We start from the raw sequence: 17,793 nt of genomic DNA on the forward strand, positions 1-17,793 counted from the left end.
TGTCAATTGTCTAAATAATACATTTTCAACCGGACAATTGCGTATTCAATAGAAATGAAAAACAACGAAGGGCGCGCACTCTGTCACGCGCGCAAACCAGTACTGCATGCTTCCTCAGTCCACTGACAGCAAGGTCTCATTCTTCTTCATTTTTCAGAAAACAAGTCTAAACCAATGTCTAAAGACTGTTGACATCTAGTGGTAGCCATAGGAACTGCAATCTGGATCCTAACCCATTAGAAACTCAATAGGCATTCAATTGAAAACTACCCACATCAAAAAAATCCCACCTCCTGGATAACTTTTCTTCAGGTTTTTGCCTGCCATATCAGTTCTGTTATACTCAGAGACATTATTTTAACAGTTTTGGAAACTGTAGAGTGTGTTCTATCCAAATCTACCATTTATATGCATATCCTAGTTTCTGGGCCTGAGTAACAGGCAGTTTACTTTGGGAACGTTTCTCATCCAGGCATCAAAAAACTGCCCCCAAGCATACATTAAACTCCCTGTTCGAAGACTGAACATGATTTCATTTAAGATTTTGCAGTGTGACAGGTTTTTGTGAGAGACAATTTTCATCAAAAGCAGCATTGGTTTGTTCGTTTCTGTGCGAGATTAGTACTGTAAAGCCACATTGGTACTTGTGCTGATTCACTGAGTAAAGGCGGCAGAGATTGCACATATCAAAACCATGACCACGACGTGAGTTGAACACGCAACCTTCTGATCTGGAGTCAGATGCGCTACCATTGCGCCACGAGGTCATTGACATTTAACATCTTTGGAGAGGATGCCTAGTTCAGATTTTAATGAGTGTATAATTTGGAATGGAGGCCTGGTTCTCTGGGGAAATGAACCATCTGACAATGCCACCCCCATCAGCACGTGCCTCTGCCCGGCAGGTTAAGTGTCTGAAAATAAGCAGATGCAGAGCCCAGATAGCTCAGTCGGTAGAGCATCAGACTTTTAATCTGAGGGTCCAGGGTTCAAGTCCCTGTTTGGGCGTTGCTTTAATGTTTACCTTTTCTGGCGCAGGTGTTCTGCTAGCAACCCACCTCGACAACATCCGGTGAAATTGCAGAGCGCCAAATTCAAAATATAGAAATAGTCAATATAAACTTCACAAAAATACAAGTGCTATACATCGGTTTCAAGATGAACTTCTTGTTAATCCAGCCGCTTTGTCACATTTCAAATAGGATTTACTGCGAAAGCCTACCATGCGATTATCTGAGGACAGCGCCCCACTTACAAAAACATATTCCAACCAAGTAGACGAGTCACAAAAGTCATAAATAGCGATAAAATGAATCACTTACCTTTGAACATCTTCATCTGGTTGCAGTCACAAGAGTCCCAGCTCCACAATAAAGGTTTGTTTTGTTCGAGAAAGTCCCTCTTTATATCCCAAAAACTCTGTTTTGTTGGCGCATTGTGTTCAGTAATACAATGGCTCAAAGGAGGTCAAAACATGCAGACGAATACATCCTAATAGTACCGGCAAAGTTTGTTGAAACATGTCAAGCGATGTTCATAATTAATCCTCATCGTTGTCAATTGTCTAAATAATACATTTTCAACCGGACAATTGCGTATTCAATAGAAATGAAAAACAACGAAGGGCGCGCACTCTGTCACGCGCGCAAACCAGTACTGCATGCTTCCTCAGTCCACTGACAGCAAGGTCTCATTCTTCTTCATTTTTCAGAAAACAAGTCTAAACCAATGTCTAAAGACTGTTGACATCTAGTGGTAGCCATAGGAACTGCAATCTGGATCCTAACCCATTAGAAACTCAATAGGCATTCAATTGAAAACTACCCACATCAAAAAAATCCCACCTCCTGGATAACTTTTCTTCAGGTTTTTGCCTGCCATATCAGTTCTTTTATACTCAGAGACATTATTTTAACAGTTTTGGAAACTGTAGAGTGTGTTCTATCCAAATCTACCATTTATATGCATATCCTAGTTTCTGGGCCTGAGTAACAGGCAGTTTACTTTGGGAACGTTTCTCATCCAGGCATCAAAAAACTGCCCCCAAGCATACATTAAACTCCCTGTTCGAAGACTGACAATCACATGATTTCATTTAAGATTTTGCAGTGTGACAGGTTTTTGTGAGAGACAATTTTCATCAAAAGCAGCATCGGTTCGTTCGTTTCTGTGCGAGATTAGTACTGTAAAGCCACATTGGTACTTGTGCTGATTCACTGAGTAAAGGCGGCAGAGATTGCACACATCAAAACCATGACCACGACGTGAGTTGAACACGCAACCTTCTGATCTGGAGTCAGACGCGCTACCATTGCGCCACGAGGTCATTGACATTTAACATCTTTGGAGAGGATGCCTAGTTCAGATTTTAATGAGTGTATAATTTGGAATGGAGGCCTGGTTCTCTGGGGAAATGAACCATCTGACAATGCCACCCCCATCAGCACGTGCCTCTGCCCGGCAGGTTAAGTGTATGAAAATAAGCAGATGTAGAGCCCAGATAGCTCAGTCGGTAGAGCATCAGACTTTTAATCTGAGGGTCCAGGGTTCAAGTCCCTGTTTGGGCGTTGCTTTAATGTTTACCTTTTCTGGCGCAGGTGTTCTGCTAGCAACCCACCTCGACAACATCCGGTGAAATTGCAGAGCGCCAAATTCAAAATATAGAAATAGTCAATATAAACATTCACAAAAATACAAGTGTTATACATCGGTTTAAAGATTAACTTCTTGTTAATCCAGCCGCTTTGTCACATTTCAAATAGGATTTAATGCGAAAGCCTACCATGCGATTATCTGAGGACAGCGCCCCACTTACAAAAACATATTCCAACCAAGTAGACGAGTCACAAAAGTCATAAATAGCGATAAAATGAATCACTTACCTTTGAACATCTTCATCTGGTTGCAGTCACAAGAGTCCCAGCTCCACAATAAAGGTTTGTTTTGTCAGAGAAAGTCCCTCTTTATATCCCAAAAACTCTGTTTTGTTGGCGCATTGTGTTCAGTAATACACTGGCTCAAAGGAGGTCAAAACATGCAGACGAATACATCCTAATAGTACCGGCAAAGTTTGTTGAATCTGCATCCTAACCCATTAGAAACTCAATAGGCATTCAATTGAAAACTACCCACATCAAAAAAATCCCACCTCCTGGATAACTTTTCTTCAGGTTTTTGCCTGCCATATCAGTTCTGTTATACTCAGAGACATTATTTTAACAGTTCTGGAAACTGTAGAGTGTGTTCTATCCAAATCTACCATTTATATGCATATCCTAGTTTCTGGGCCTGAGTAACAGGCAGTTTACTTTGGGAACGTTTCTCATCCATGCATCAAAAAACTGCCCCCAAGCATACATTAAACTCCCTGTTCGAAGACTGACAATCACATGATTTCATTTAAGATTTTGCAGTGTGACAGGTTTTTGTGAGAGACAATTTTCATCAAAAGCAGCATTGGTTTAATCGTTTCTGTGCGAGATTAGTACTGTAAAGCCACATTGGTACTTGTGCTGATTCACTGAGTAAAGGAGGCAGAGATTGCACACATAAAAACCATGACCACGACGTGAGTTGAACACGCAACCTTCTGATCTGGAGTCAGACACGCTACCATTGCGCCACGAGGTCATTGGCATTTAACATCTTTGGAGAGGATGCCTAGTTTAATGAGTGTATAATTTGGAATGGAGGCCTGGTTCTCTGGGGAAATGAACCATCTGACAATGCCACCCCCATCAGCACGTGCCTCTGCCCGGCAGGTTAAGTGTATGAAAATAAGAAGATGTAGAGCCCAGATAGCTCAGGCGGTAGAGCATCAGACTTTTAATCTGAGGGTCCAGGGTTCAAGTCCCTGTTTGGGCGTTGCTTTAATGTTTACCTTTTCTGGCGCAGGTGTTCTGCTAGCAACCCACCTCGACAACATCCGGTGAAATTGCAGAGCGCCAAATTCAAAATATAGAAATAGTCAATATAAACTTCACAAAAATACAAGTGCTATACATCGGTTTCAAGATGAACTTCTTGTTAATCCAGCCGCTTTGTCACATTTCAAATAGGATTTACTGCGAAAGCCTACCATGCGATTATCTGAGGACAGCGCCCCACTTACAAAAACATATTCCAACCAAGTAGACGAGTCACAAAAGTCATAAATAGCGATAAAATGAATCACTTACCTTTGAACATCTTCATCTGGTTGCAGTCACAAGAGTCCCAGCTCCACAATAAAGGTTTGTTTTGTTCGAGAAAGTCCCTCTTTATATCCCAAAAACTCTGTTTTGTTGGCGCATTGTGTTCAGTAATACAATGGCTCAAAGGAGGTCAAAACATGCAGACGAATACATCCTAATAGTACCGGCAAAGTTTGTTGAAACATGTCAAGCGATGTTCATAATTAATCCTCACGTTGTCAATTGTCTAAATAATACATTTTCAACCGGACAATTGCGTATTCAATAGAAATGAAAAACAACGAAGGGCGCGCACTCTGTCACGCGCGCAAACCAGTACTGCATGCTTCCTCAGTCCACTGACAGCAAGGTCTCATTCTTCTTCATTTTTCAGAAAACAAGTCTAAACCAATGTCTAAAGACTGTTGACATCTAGTGGTAGCCATAGGAACTGCAATCTGGATCCTAACCCATTAGAAACTCAATAGGCATTCAATTGAAAACTACCCACATCAAAAAAATCCCACCTCCTGGATAACTTTTCTTCAGGTTTTTGCCTGCCATATCAGTTCTGTTATACTCAGAGACATTATTTTAACAGTTTTGGAAACTGTAGAGTGTGTTCTATCCAAATCTACCATTTATATGCATATCCTAGTTTCTGGGCCTGAGTAACAGGCAGTTTACTTTGGGAACGTTTCTCATCCAGGCATCAAAAAACTGCCCCCAAGCATACATTAAACTCCCTGTTCGAAGACTGACATGATTTCATTTAAGATTTTGCAGTGTGACAGGTTTTTGTGAGAGACAATTTTCATCAAAAGCAGCATTGGTTTGTTCGTTTCTGTGCGAGATTAGTACTGTAAAGCCACATTGGTACTTGTGCTGATTCACTGAGTAAAGGCGGCAGAGATTGCACATATCAAAACCATGACCACGACGTGAGTTGAACACGCAACCTTCTGATCTGGAGTCAGATGCGCTACCATTGCGCCACGAGGTCATTGACATTTAACATCTTTGGAGAGGATGCCTAGTTCAGATTTTAATGAGTGTATAATTTGGAATGGAGGCCTGGTTCTCTGGGGAAATGAACCATCTGACAATGCCACCCCCATCAGCACGTGCCTCTGCCCGGCAGGTTAAGTGTCTGAAAATAAGCAGATGCAGAGCCCAGATAGCTCAGTCGGTAGAGCATCAGACTTTTAATCTGAGGGTCCAGGGTTCAAGTCCCTGTTTGGGCGTTGCTTTAATGTTTACCTTTTCTGGCGCAGGTGTTCTGCTAGCAACCCACCTCGACAACATCCGGTGAAATTGCAGAGCGCCAAATTCAAAATATAGAAATAGTCAATATAAACTTCACAAAAATACAAGTGCTATACATCGGTTTCAAGATGAACTTCTTGTTAATCCAGCCGCTTTGTCACATTTCAAATAGGATTTACTGCGAAAGCCTACCATGCGATTATCTGAGGACAGCGCCCCACTTACAAAAACATATTCCAACCAAGTAGACGAGTCACAAAAGTCATAAATAGCGATAAAATGAATCACTTACCTTTGAACATCTTCATCTGGTTGCAGTCACAAGAGTCCCAGCTCCACAATAAAGGTTTGTTTTGTTCGAGAAAGTCCCTCTTTATATCCCAAAAACTCTGTTTTGTTGGCGCATTGTGTTCAGTAATACAATGGCTCAAAGGAGGTCAAAACATGCAGACGAATACATCCTAATAGTACCGGCAAAGTTTGTTGAAACATGTCAAGCGATGTTCATAATTAATCCTCACGTTGTCAATTGTCTAAATAATACATTTTCAACCGGACAATTGCGTATTCAATAGAAATGAAAAACAACGAAGGGCGCGCACTCTGTCACGCGCGCAAACCAGTACTGCATGCTTCCTCAGTCCACTGACAGCAAGGTCTCATTCTTCTTCATTTTTCAGAAAACAAGTCTAAACCAATGTCTAAAGACTGTTGACATCTAGTGGTAGCCATAGGAACTGCAATCTGGATCCTAACCCATTAGAAACTCAATAGGCATTCAATTGAAAACTACCCACATCAAAAAAATCCCACCTCCTGGATAACTTTTCTTCAGGTTTTTGCCTGCCATATCAGTTCTTTTATACTCAGAGACATTATTTTAACAGTTTTGGAAACTGTAGAGTGTGTTCTATCCAAATCTACCATTTATATGCATATCCTAGTTTCTGGGCCTGAGTAACAGGCAGTTTACTTTGGGAACGTTTCTCATCCAGGCATCAAAAAACTGCCCCCAAGCATACATTAAACTCCCTGTTCGAAGACTGACAATCACATGATTTCATTTAAGATTTTGCAGTGTGACAGGTTTTTGTGAGAGACAATTTTCATCAAAAGCAGCATCGGTTCGTTCGTTTCTGTGCGAGATTAGTACTGTAAAGCCACATTGGTACTTGTGCTGATTCACTGAGTAAAGGCGGCAGAGATTGCACACATCAAAACCATGACCACGACGTGAGTTGAACACGCAACCTTCTGATCTGGAGTCAGACGCGCTACCATTGCGCCACGAGGTCATTGACATTTAACATCTTTGGAGAGGATGCCTAGTTCAGATTTTAATGAGTGTATAATTTGGAATGGAGGCCTGGTTCTCTGGGGAAATGAACCATCTGACAATGCCACCCCCATCAGCACGTGCCTCTGCCCGGCAGGTTAAGTGTATGAAAATAAGCAGATGTAGAGCCCAGATAGCTCAGTCGGTAGAGCATCAGACTTTTAATCTGAGGGTCCAGGGTTCAAGTCCCTGTTTGGGCGTTGCTTTAATGTTTACCTTTTCTGGCGCAGGTGTTCTGCTAGCAACCCACCTCGACAACATCCGGTGAAATTGCAGAGCGCCAAATTCAAAATATAGAAATAGTCAATATAAACATTCACAAAAATACAAGTGTTATACATCGGTTTAAAGATTAACTTCTTGTTAATCCAGCCGCTTTGTCACATTTCAAATAGGATTTACTGCGAAAGCCTACCATGCGATTATCTGAGGACAGCGCCCCACTTACAAAAACATATTCCAACCAAGTAGACGAGTCACAAAAGTCATAAATAGCGATAAAATGAATCACTTACCTTTGAACATCTTCATCTGGTTGCAGTCACAAGAGTCCCAGCTCCACAATAAAGGTTTGTTTTGTCAGAGAAAGTCCCTCTTTATATCCCAAAAACTCTGTTTTGTTGGCGCATTGTGTTCAGTAATACACTGGCTCAAAGGAGGTCAAAACATGCAGACGAATACATCCTAATAGTACCGGCAAAGTTTGTTGAATCTGCATCCTAACCCATTAGAAACTCAATAGGCATTCAATTGAAAACTACCCACATCAAAAAAATCCCACCTCCTGGATAACTTTTCTTCAGGTTTTTGCCTGCCATATCAGTTCTGTTATACTCAGAGACATTATTTTAACAGTTCTGGAAACTGTAGAGTGTGTTCTATCCAAATCTACCATTTATATGCATATCCTAGTTTCTGGGCCTGAGTAACAGGCAGTTTACTTTGGGAACGTTTCTCATCCATGCATCAAAAAACTGCCCCCAAGCATACATTAAACTCCCTGTTCGAAGACTGACAATCACATGATTTCATTTAAGATTTTGCAGTGTGACAGGTTTTTGTGAGAGACAATTTTCATCAAAAGCAGCATTGGTTTAATCGTTTCTGTGCGAGATTAGTACTGTAAAGCCACATTGGTACTTGTGCTGATTCACTGAGTAAAGGAGGCAGAGATTGCACACATAAAAACCATGACCACGACGTGAGTTGAACACGCAACCTTCTGATCTGGAGTCAGACACGCTACCATTGCGCCACGAGGTCATTGGCATTTAACATCTTTGGAGAGGATGCCTAGTTTAATGAGTGTATAATTTGGAATGGAGGCCTGGTTCTCTGGGGAAATGAACCATCTGACAATGCCACCCCCATCAGCACGTGCCTCTGCCCGGCAGGTTAAGTGTCTGAAAATAAGCAGATGCAGAGCCCAGATAGCTCAGTCGGTAGAGCATCAGACTTTTAATCTGAGGGTCCAGGGTTCAAGTCCCTGTTTGGGCGTTGCTTTAATGTTTACCTTTTCTGGCGCAGGTGTTCTGCTAGCAACCCACCTCGACAACATCCGGTGAAATTGCAGAGCGCCAAATTCAAAATATAGAAATAGTCAATATAAACTTCACAAAAATACAAGTGCTATACATCGGTTTCAAGATGAACTTCTTGTTAATCCAGCCGCTTTGTCACATTTCAAATAGGATTTACTGCGAAAGCCTACCATGCGATTATCTGAGGACAGCGCCCCACTTACAAAAACATATTCCAACCAAGTAGACGAGTCACAAAAGTCATAAATAGCGATAAAATGAATCACTTACCTTTGAACATCTTCATCTGGTTGCAGTCACAAGAGTCCCAGCTCCACAATAAAGGTTTGTTTTGTTCGAGAAAGTCCCTCTTTATATCCCAAAAACTCTGTTTTGTTGGCGCATTGTGTTCAGTAATACAATGGCTCAAAGGAGGTCAAAACATGCAGACGAATACATCCTAATAGTACCGGCAAAGTTTGTTGAAACATGTCAAGCGATGTTCATAATTAATCCTCACGTTCGTTGTCAATTGTCTAAATAATACATTTTCAACCGGACAATTGCGTATTCAATAGAAATGAAAAACAACGAAGGGCGCGCACTCTGTCACGCGCGCAAACCAGTACTGCATGCTTCCTCAGTCCACTGACAGCAAGGTCTCATTCTTCTTCATTTTTCAGAAAACAAGTCTAAACCAATGTCTAAAGACTGTTGACATCTAGTGGTAGCCATAGGAACTGCAATCTGGATCCTAACCCATTAGAAACTCAATAGGCATTCAATTGAAAACTACCCACATCAAAAAAATCCCACCTCCTGGATAACTTTTCTTCAGGTTTTTGCCTGCCATATCAGTTCTGTTATACTCAGAGACATTATTTTAACAGTTTTGGAAACTGTAGAGTGTGTTCTATCCAAATCTACCATTTATATGCATATCCTAGTTTCTGGGCCTGAGTAACAGGCAGTTTACTTTGGGAACGTTTCTCATCCAGGCATCAAAAAACTGCCCCCAAGCATACATTAAACTCCCTGTTCGAAGACTGACATGATTTCATTTAAGATTTTGCAGTGTGACAGGTTTTTGTGAGAGACAATTTTCATCAAAAGCAGCATTGGTTTGTTCGTTTCTGTGCGAGATTAGTACTGTAAAGCCACATTGGTACTTGTGCTGATTCACTGAGTAAAGGCGGCAGAGATTGCACATATCAAAACCATGACCACGACGTGAGTTGAACACGCAACCTTCTGATCTGGAGTCAGATGCGCTACCATTGCGCCACGAGGTCATTGACATTTAACATCTTTGGAGAGGATGCCTAGTTCAGATTTTAATGAGTGTATAATTTGGAATGGAGGCCTGGTTCTCTGGGGAAATGAACCATCTGACAATGCCACCCCCATCAGCACGTGCCTCTGCCCGGCAGGTTAAGTGTCTGAAAATAAGCAGATGCAGAGCCCAGATAGCTCAGTCGGTAGAGCATCAGACTTTTAATCTGAGGGTCCAGGGTTCAAGTCCCTGTTTGGGCGTTGCTTTAATGTTTACCTTTTCTGGCGCAGGTGTTCTGCTAGCAACCCACCTCGACAACATCCGGTGAAATTGCAGAGCGCCAAATTCAAAATATAGAAATAGTCAATATAAACTTCACAAAAATACAAGTGCTATACATCGGTTTCAAGATGAACTTCTTGTTAATCCAGCCGCTTTGTCACATTTCAAATAGGATTTACTGCGAAAGCCTACCATGCGATTATCTGAGGACAGCGCCCCACTTACAAAAACATATTCCAACCAAGTAGACGAGTCACAAAAGTCATAAATAGCGATAAAATGAATCACTTACCTTTGAACATCTTCATCTGGTTGCAGTCACAAGAGTCCCAGCTCCACAATAAAGGTTTGTTTTGTTCGAGAAAGTCCCTCTTTATATCCCAAAAACTCTGTTTTGTTGGCGCATTGTGTTCAGTAATACAATGGCTCAAAGGAGGTCAAAACATGCAGACGAATACATCCTAATAGTACCGGCAAAGTTTGTTGAAACATGTCAAGCGATGTTCATAATTAATCCTCACGTTGTCAATTGTCTAAATAATACATTTTCAACCGGACAATTGCGTATTCAATAGAAATGAAAAACAACGAAGGGCGCGCACTCTGTCACGCGCGCAAACCAGTACTGCATGCTTCCTCAGTCCACTGACAGCAAGGTCTCATTCTTCTTCATTTTTCAGAAAACAAGTCTAAACCAATGTCTAAAGACTGTTGACATCTAGTGGTAGCCATAGGAACTGCAATCTGGATCCTAACCCATTAGAAACTCAATAGGCATTCAATTGAAAACTACCCACATCAAAAAAATCCCACCTCCTGGATAACTTTTCTTCAGGTTTTTGCCTGCCATATCAGTTCTTTTATACTCAGAGACATTATTTTAACAGTTTTGGAAACTGTAGAGTGTGTTCTATCCAAATCTACCATTTATATGCATATCCTAGTTTCTGGGCCTGAGTAACAGGCAGTTTACTTTGGGAACGTTTCTCATCCAGGCATCAAAAAACTGCCCCCAAGCATACATTAAACTCCCTGTTCGAAGACTGACAATCACATGATTTCATTTAAGATTTTGCAGTGTGACAGGTTTTTGTGAGAGACAATTTTCATCAAAAGCAGCATCGGTTCGTTCGTTTCTGTGCGAGATTAGTACTGTAAAGCCACATTGGTACTTGTGCTGATTCACTGAGTAAAGGCGGCAGAGATTGCACACATCAAAACCATGACCACGACGTGAGTTGAACACGCAACCTTCTGATCTGGAGTCAGACGCGCTACCATTGCGCCACGAGGTCATTGACATTTAACATCTTTGGAGAGGATGCCTAGTTCAGATTTTAATGAGTGTATAATTTGGAATGGAGGCCTGGTTCTCTGGGGAAATGAACCATCTGACAATGCCACCCCCATCAGCACGTGCCTCTGCCCGGCAGGTTAAGTGTATGAAAATAAGCAGATGTAGAGCCCAGATAGCTCAGTCGGTAGAGCATCAGACTTTTAATCTGAGGGTCCAGGGTTCAAGTCCCTGTTTGGGCGTTGCTTTAATGTTTACCTTTTCTGGCGCAGGTGTTCTGCTAGCAACCCACCTCGACAACATCCGGTGAAATTGCAGAGCGCCAAATTCAAAATATAGAAATAGTCAATATAAACATTCACAAAAATACAAGTGTTATACATCGGTTTAAAGATTAACTTCTTGTTAATCCAGCCGCTTTGTCACATTTCAAATAGGATTTACTGCGAAAGCCTACCATGCGATTATCTGAGGACAGCGCCCCACTTACAAAAACATATTCCAACCAAGTAGACGAGTCACAAAAGTCATAAATAGCGATAAAATGAATCACTTACCTTTGAACATCTTCATCTGGTTGCAGTCACAAGAGTCCCAGCTCCACAATAAAGGTTTGTTTTGTCAGAGAAAGTCCCTCTTTATATCCCAAAAACTCTGTTTTGTTGGCGCATTGTGTTCAGTAATACACTGGCTCAAAGGAGGTCAAAACATGCAGACGAATACATCCTAATAGTACCGGCAAAGTTTGTTGAATCTGCATCCTAACCCATTAGAAACTCAATAGGCATTCAATTGAAAACTACCCACATCAAAAAAATCCCACCTCCTGGATAACTTTTCTTCAGGTTTTTGCCTGCCATATCAGTTCTGTTATACTCAGAGACATTATTTTAACAGTTCTGGAAACTGTAGAGTGTGTTCTATCCAAATCTACCATTTATATACATATCCTAGTTTCTGGGCCTGAGTAACAGGCAGTTTACTTTGGGAACGTTTCTCATCCATGCATCAAAAAACTGCCCCCAAGCATACATTAAACTCCCTGTTCGAAGACTGACAATCACATGATTTCATTTAAGATTTTGCAGTGTGACAGGTTTTTGTGAGAGACAATTTTCATCAAAAGCAGCATTGGTTTAATCGTTTCTGTGCGAGATTAGTACTGTAAAGCCACATTGGTACTTGTGCTGATTCACTGAGTAAAGGAGGCAGAGATTGCACACATAAAAACCATGACCACGACGTGAGTTGAACACGCAACCTTCTGATCTGGAGTCAGACACGCTACCATTGCGCCACGAGGTCATTGGCATTTAACATCTTTGGAGAGGATGCCTAGTTTAATGAGTGTATAATTTGGAATGGAGGCCTGGTTCTCTGGGGAAATGAACCATCTGACAATGCCACCCCCATCAGCACGTGCCTCTGCCCGGCAGGTTAAGTGTCTGAAAATAAGCAGATGCAGAGCCCAGATAGCTCAGTCGGTAGAGCATCAGACTTTTAATCTGAGGGTCCAGGGTTCAAGTCCCTGTTTGGGCGTTGCTTTAATGTTTACCTTTTCTGGCGCAGGTGTTCTGCTAGCAACCCACCTCGACAACATCCGGTGAAATTGCAGAGCGCCAAATTCAAAATATAGAAATAGTCAATATAAACTTCACAAAAATACAAGTGCTATACATCGGTTTCAAGATGAACTTCTTGTTAATCCAGCCGCTTTGTCACATTTCAAATAGGATTTACTGCGAAAGCCTACCATGCGATTATCTGAGGACAGCGCCCCACTTACAAAAACATATTCCAACCAAGTAGACGAGTCACAAAAGTCATAAATAGCGATAAAATGAATCACTTACCTTTGAACATCTTCATCTGGTTGCAGTCACAAGAGTCCCAGCTCCACAATAAAGGTTTGTTTTGTTCGAGAAAGTCCCTCTTTATATCCCAAAAACTCTGTTTTGTTGGCGCATTGTGTTCAGTAATACAATGGCTCAAAGGAGGTCAAAACATGCAGACGAATACATCCTAATAGTACCGGCAAAGTTTGTTGAAACATGTCAAGCGATGTTCATAATTAATCCTCACGTTCGTTGTCAATTGTCTAAATAATACATTTTCAACCGGACAATTGCGTATTCAATAGAAATGAAAAACAACGAAGGGCGCGCACTCTGTCACGCGCGCAAACCAGTACTGCATGCTTCCTCAGTCCACTGACAGCAAGGTCTCATTCTTCTTCATTTTTCAGAAAACAAGTCTAAACCAATGTCTAAAGACTGTTGACATCTAGTGGTAGCCATAGGAACTGCAATCTGGATCCTAACCCATTAGAAACTCAATAGGCATTCAATTGAAAACTACCCACATCAAAAAAATCCCACCTCCTGGATAACTTTTCTTCAGGTTTTTGCCTGCCATATCAGTTCTGTTATACTCAGAGACATTATTTTAACAGTTTTGGAAACTGTAGAGTGTGTTCTATCCAAATCTACCATTTATATGCATATCCTAGTTTCTGGGCCTGAGTAACAGGCAGTTTACTTTGGGAACGTTTCTCATCCAGGCATCAAAAAACTGCCCCCAAGCATACATTAAACTCCCTGTTCGAAGACTGACAATCACATGATTTCATTTAAGATTTTGCAGTGTGACAGGTTTTTGTGAGAGACAATTTTCATCAAAAGCAGCATCGGTTCGTTCGTTTCTGTGCGAGATTAGTACTGTAAAGCCACATTGGTACTTGTGCTGATTCACTGAGTAAAGGCGGCAGAGATTGCACACATCAAAACCATGACCACGACGTGAGTTGAACACGCAACCTTCTGATCTGGAGTCAGACGCGCTACCATTGCGCCACGAGGTCATTGACATTTAACATCTTTGGAGAGGATGCCTAGTTCAGATTTTAATGAGTGTATAATTTGGAATGGAGGCCTGGTTCTCTGGGGAAATGAACCATCTGACAATGCCACCCCCATCAGCACGTGCCTCTGCCCGGCAGGTTAAGTGTCTGAAAATAAGCAGATGCAGAGCCCAGATAGCTCAGTCGGTAGAGCATCAGACTTTTAATCTGAGGGTCCAGGGTTCAAGTCCCTGTTTGGGCGTTGCTTTAATGTTTACCTTTTCTGGCGCAGGTGTTCTGCTAGCAACCCACCTCGACAACATCCGGTGAAATTGCAGAGCGCCAAATTCAAAATATAGAAATAGTCAATATAAACTTCACAAAAATACAAGTGCTATACATCGGTTTCAAGATGAACTTCTTGTTAATCCAGCCGCTTTGTCACATTTCAAATAGGATTTACTGCGAAAGCCTACCATGCGATTATCTGAGGACAGCGCCCCACTTACAAAAACATATTCCAACCAAGTAGACGAGTCACAAAAGTCATAAATAGCGATAAAATGAATCACTTACCTTTGAACATCTTCATCTGGTTGCAGTCACAAGAGTCCCAGCTCCACAATAAAGGTTTGTTTTGTTCGAGAAAGTCCCTCTTTATATCCCAAAAACTCTGTTTTGTTGGCGCATTGTGTTCAGTAATACAATGGCTCAAAGGAGGTCAAAACATGCAGACGAATACATCCTAATAGTACCGGCAAAGTTTGTTGAAACATGTCAAGCGATGTTCATAATTAATCCTCACGTTCGTTGTCAATTGTCTAAATAATACATTTTCAACCGGACAATTGCGTATTCAATAGAAATGAAAAACAACGAAGGGCGCGCACTCTGTCACGCGCGCAAACCAGTACTGCATGCTTCCTCAGTCCACTGACAGCAAGGTCTCATTCTTCTTCATTTTTCAGAAAACAAGTCTAAACCAATGTCTAAAGACTGTTGACATCTAGTGGTAGCCATAGGAACTGCAATCTGGATCCTAACCCATTAGAAACTCAATAGGCATTCAATTGAAAACTACCCACATCAAAAAAATCCCACCTCCTGGATAACTTTTCTTCAGGTTTTTGCCTGCCATATCAGTTCTGTTATACTCAGAGACATTATTTTAACAGTTTTGGAAACTGTAGAGTGTGTTCTATCCAAATCTACCATTTATATGCATATCCTAGTTTCTGGGCCTGAGTAACAGGCAGTTTACTTTGGGAACGTTTCTCATCCAGGCATCAAAAAACTGCCCCCAAGCATACATTAAACTCCCTGTTCGAAGACTGACAATCACATGATTTCATTTAAGATTTTGCAGTGTGACAGGTTTTTGTGAGAGACAATTTTCATCAAAAGCAGCATCGGTTCGTTCGTTTCTGTGCGAGATTAGTACTGTAAAGCCACATTGGTACTTGTGCTGATTCACTGAGTAAAGGCGGCAGAGATTGCACACATCAAAACCATGACCACGACGTGAGTTGAACACGCAACCTTCTGATCTGGAGTCAGACGCGCTACCATTGCGCCACGAGGTCATTGACATTTAACATCTTTGGAGAGGATGCCTAGTTCAGATTTTAACTTCTTGAATCTACTTGAGACGCATATGTCCCAAGTAGGCACCTGGAAATGCAAATGCGCTACGCTAAATGCTAAATGTACTCGTTAAAACTCAAACCTTGATCAAAATTCACAAGCAGGGTATTAAATTAAAGCTACACTCGTTGTGAACCTAGCCAGCAAGTCAGATTTTTAAAATGCTTTTCGGCGAAAGCATCAGAAGCTATTATCTGATAGCATGCACCCCCCAAAATGCCAGCTCGACACGTAAACAACAGATTTTGCGATAGACGGCGCTACCCAAAACGCAGAAATAAAATATAAAACATTCATTACCTTAGACGAGCTTCTTTCTTGGCACTCCTATATGCCCCATAAACATCACTATTGGGTCTTTTTTTCGTTTAAATCGGTCCATATATACCCAAAATAGCTTTGTATAGAAGTAGTGTCATTCAGAAAAATTCATCGTTTTTAAACGCTGCGTAATTTTTTAAAATTAAAAAAGTCGACGATAAACTTTCACAAAACACTTCGAAATCCTTTTGTAATCCAACTTTAGGTATTAGTAAACGTTTATAATCTATCAAAACGATTACAGGGCGATGTCTCTTCAATAGGTCCTCACTTCAAAAACAATGCAATCTGATCTCTCCCTAAACTGCATCCGGGTGAAGACTGGAAAACTTGGGGTCAGACAGATGGATTTTCCAACAATTAATTCGATTGAAAATTAGTACAATGGCGCCATCGTGCGGAATTTGTATGAAGTGCAGGCAAATTTCCATTAAATTCTGTTCTCTTTTAACAACTGGTGGAAGTGACTTATGGAAATTATTTTTTGCTTTCAGAGAGCAGTTTTTCTTGCGTTTTTCAATGAAACACACGCTCTGTTATAGTCACAGCCGTGATTTAACCAGTTTTATAAACTTCAGAGTGTTTTCTATCCACACATACTAATCATATGCATATACTATATTCCTGGCATGAGTAGCAGGACGCTGAAAAGTTGCGCGATTTTTAACAGAATTTTCAAAAAAGGTGGGGGTAGATTTAACAGTTAATGAGTGTATAATTTGGAATGGAGGCCTGGTTCTCTGGGGAAATGAACCATCTGACAATGCCACCCCCATCAGCACGTGCCTCTGCCCGGCAGGTTAAGTGTCTGAAAATAAGCAGATGCAGAGCCCAGATAGCTCAGTCGGTAGAGCATCAGACTTTTAATCTGAGGGTCCAGGGTTCAAGTCCCTGTTTGGGCGTTGCTTTAATGTTTACCTTTTCTGGCGCAGGTGTTCTGCTAGCAACCCACCTCGACAACATCCGGTGAAATTGCAGAGCGCCAAATTCAAAATATAGAAATAGTCAATATAAACATTCACAAAAATACAAGTGCTATACATCGGTTTAAAGATGAACTTCTTGTTAATCCAGCCGCTTTGTCACATTTCAAATAGGATGTACTGCGAAAGCCTACCATGCGATTATCTGAGGACAGCGCCCCACTTACAAAAACATATTCCAACCAAGTAGACGAGTCACAAAAGTCATAAATAGCGATAAAATGAATCACTTACCTTTGAACATCTTCATCTGGTTGCAGTCACAAGAGTCCCAGCTCCACAATAAAGGTTTGTTTTGTTCGAGAAAGTCCCTCTTTATATCCCAAAAACTCTGTTTTGTTGGCGCATTGTGTTCAGTAATACAATGGCTCAAAGGAGGTCAAAACATGCAGACGAATACATCCTAATAGTACCGGCAAAGTTTGTTGAAACATGTCAAACGATGTTCATAATTAATCCTCACGTTGTCAATTGTCTAAATAATACATTTTCAACCGGACAATTGCGTATTCAATAGAAATGAAAAACAACGAAGGGCGCGCACTCTGTCACGCGCGCAAACCAGTACTGCATGCTTCCTCAGTCCACTGACAGCAAGGTCTCATTCTTCTTCATTTTTCAGAAAACAAGTCTAAACCAATGTCTAAAGACTGTTGACATCTAGTGGTAGCCATAGGAACTGCAATCTGGATCCTAACCCATTAGAAACTCAATAGGCATTCAATTGAAAACTACCCACATCAAAAAAATCCCACCTCCTGGATAACTTTTCTTCAGGTTTTTGCCTGCCATATCAGTTCTGTTATACTCAGAGACATTATTTTAACAGTTTTGGAAACTGTAGAGTGTGTTCTATCCAAATC

At 41.2% G+C, this 17,793-nt stretch overlaps 22 non-coding genes across 22 annotated transcripts; 11 read left to right on the forward strand and 11 right to left on the reverse strand.

Annotated features, from left to right (window-relative positions):
- Positions 1-695: 695 nt before the first annotated feature.
- trnaw-cca lies at positions 696-767 on the reverse strand. The gene has a single exon. It is a non-coding gene; the product is annotated as a tRNA-Trp (tRNA).
- A 168-nt stretch (positions 768-935) lies between these two features.
- trnak-uuu lies at positions 936-1,008 on the forward strand. The gene has a single exon. It is a non-coding gene; the product is annotated as a tRNA-Lys (tRNA).
- Positions 1,009-2,254: 1,246 nt separating this feature from the next.
- trnaw-cca lies at positions 2,255-2,326 on the reverse strand. The gene has a single exon. It is a non-coding gene; the product is annotated as a tRNA-Trp (tRNA).
- Positions 2,327-2,494: 168 nt separating this feature from the next.
- On the forward strand, positions 2,495-2,567 carry trnak-uuu. The gene has a single exon. It is a non-coding gene; the product is annotated as a tRNA-Lys (tRNA).
- A 991-nt stretch (positions 2,568-3,558) lies between these two features.
- Positions 3,559-3,630, reverse strand: trnaw-cca. Its single transcript has one exon. It is a non-coding gene; the product is annotated as a tRNA-Trp (tRNA).
- A 161-nt stretch (positions 3,631-3,791) lies between these two features.
- On the forward strand, positions 3,792-3,864 carry trnak-uuu. The gene has a single exon. It is a non-coding gene; the product is annotated as a tRNA-Lys (tRNA).
- A 1,239-nt stretch (positions 3,865-5,103) lies between these two features.
- Positions 5,104-5,175, reverse strand: trnaw-cca. Its single transcript has one exon. It is a non-coding gene; the product is annotated as a tRNA-Trp (tRNA).
- A 168-nt stretch (positions 5,176-5,343) lies between these two features.
- trnak-uuu lies at positions 5,344-5,416 on the forward strand. Its single transcript has one exon. It is a non-coding gene; the product is annotated as a tRNA-Lys (tRNA).
- A 1,245-nt stretch (positions 5,417-6,661) lies between these two features.
- trnaw-cca lies at positions 6,662-6,733 on the reverse strand. The gene has a single exon. It is a non-coding gene; the product is annotated as a tRNA-Trp (tRNA).
- A 168-nt stretch (positions 6,734-6,901) lies between these two features.
- Positions 6,902-6,974, forward strand: trnak-uuu. The gene has a single exon. It is a non-coding gene; the product is annotated as a tRNA-Lys (tRNA).
- A 991-nt stretch (positions 6,975-7,965) lies between these two features.
- trnaw-cca lies at positions 7,966-8,037 on the reverse strand. The gene has a single exon. It is a non-coding gene; the product is annotated as a tRNA-Trp (tRNA).
- A 161-nt stretch (positions 8,038-8,198) lies between these two features.
- trnak-uuu lies at positions 8,199-8,271 on the forward strand. Its single transcript has one exon. It is a non-coding gene; the product is annotated as a tRNA-Lys (tRNA).
- A 1,243-nt stretch (positions 8,272-9,514) lies between these two features.
- On the reverse strand, positions 9,515-9,586 carry trnaw-cca. The gene has a single exon. It is a non-coding gene; the product is annotated as a tRNA-Trp (tRNA).
- Positions 9,587-9,754: 168 nt separating this feature from the next.
- On the forward strand, positions 9,755-9,827 carry trnak-uuu. The gene has a single exon. It is a non-coding gene; the product is annotated as a tRNA-Lys (tRNA).
- A 1,245-nt stretch (positions 9,828-11,072) lies between these two features.
- On the reverse strand, positions 11,073-11,144 carry trnaw-cca. The gene has a single exon. It is a non-coding gene; the product is annotated as a tRNA-Trp (tRNA).
- Positions 11,145-11,312: 168 nt separating this feature from the next.
- trnak-uuu lies at positions 11,313-11,385 on the forward strand. Its single transcript has one exon. It is a non-coding gene; the product is annotated as a tRNA-Lys (tRNA).
- Positions 11,386-12,376: 991 nt separating this feature from the next.
- trnaw-cca lies at positions 12,377-12,448 on the reverse strand. The gene has a single exon. It is a non-coding gene; the product is annotated as a tRNA-Trp (tRNA).
- Positions 12,449-12,609: 161 nt separating this feature from the next.
- On the forward strand, positions 12,610-12,682 carry trnak-uuu. The gene has a single exon. It is a non-coding gene; the product is annotated as a tRNA-Lys (tRNA).
- A 1,249-nt stretch (positions 12,683-13,931) lies between these two features.
- On the reverse strand, positions 13,932-14,003 carry trnaw-cca. Its single transcript has one exon. It is a non-coding gene; the product is annotated as a tRNA-Trp (tRNA).
- Positions 14,004-14,171: 168 nt separating this feature from the next.
- trnak-uuu lies at positions 14,172-14,244 on the forward strand. The gene has a single exon. It is a non-coding gene; the product is annotated as a tRNA-Lys (tRNA).
- Positions 14,245-15,493: 1,249 nt separating this feature from the next.
- On the reverse strand, positions 15,494-15,565 carry trnaw-cca. Its single transcript has one exon. It is a non-coding gene; the product is annotated as a tRNA-Trp (tRNA).
- A 1,211-nt stretch (positions 15,566-16,776) lies between these two features.
- On the forward strand, positions 16,777-16,849 carry trnak-uuu. The gene has a single exon. It is a non-coding gene; the product is annotated as a tRNA-Lys (tRNA).
- Positions 16,850-17,793: the final 944 nt, after the last annotated feature.

This window comes from Oncorhynchus mykiss, chromosome 28 (assembly GCF_013265735.2).
Source record: "Oncorhynchus mykiss isolate Arlee chromosome 28, USDA_OmykA_1.1, whole genome shotgun sequence".
NCBI classification, from domain to species: Eukaryota; Metazoa; Chordata; class Actinopteri; order Salmoniformes; family Salmonidae; genus Oncorhynchus; species Oncorhynchus mykiss.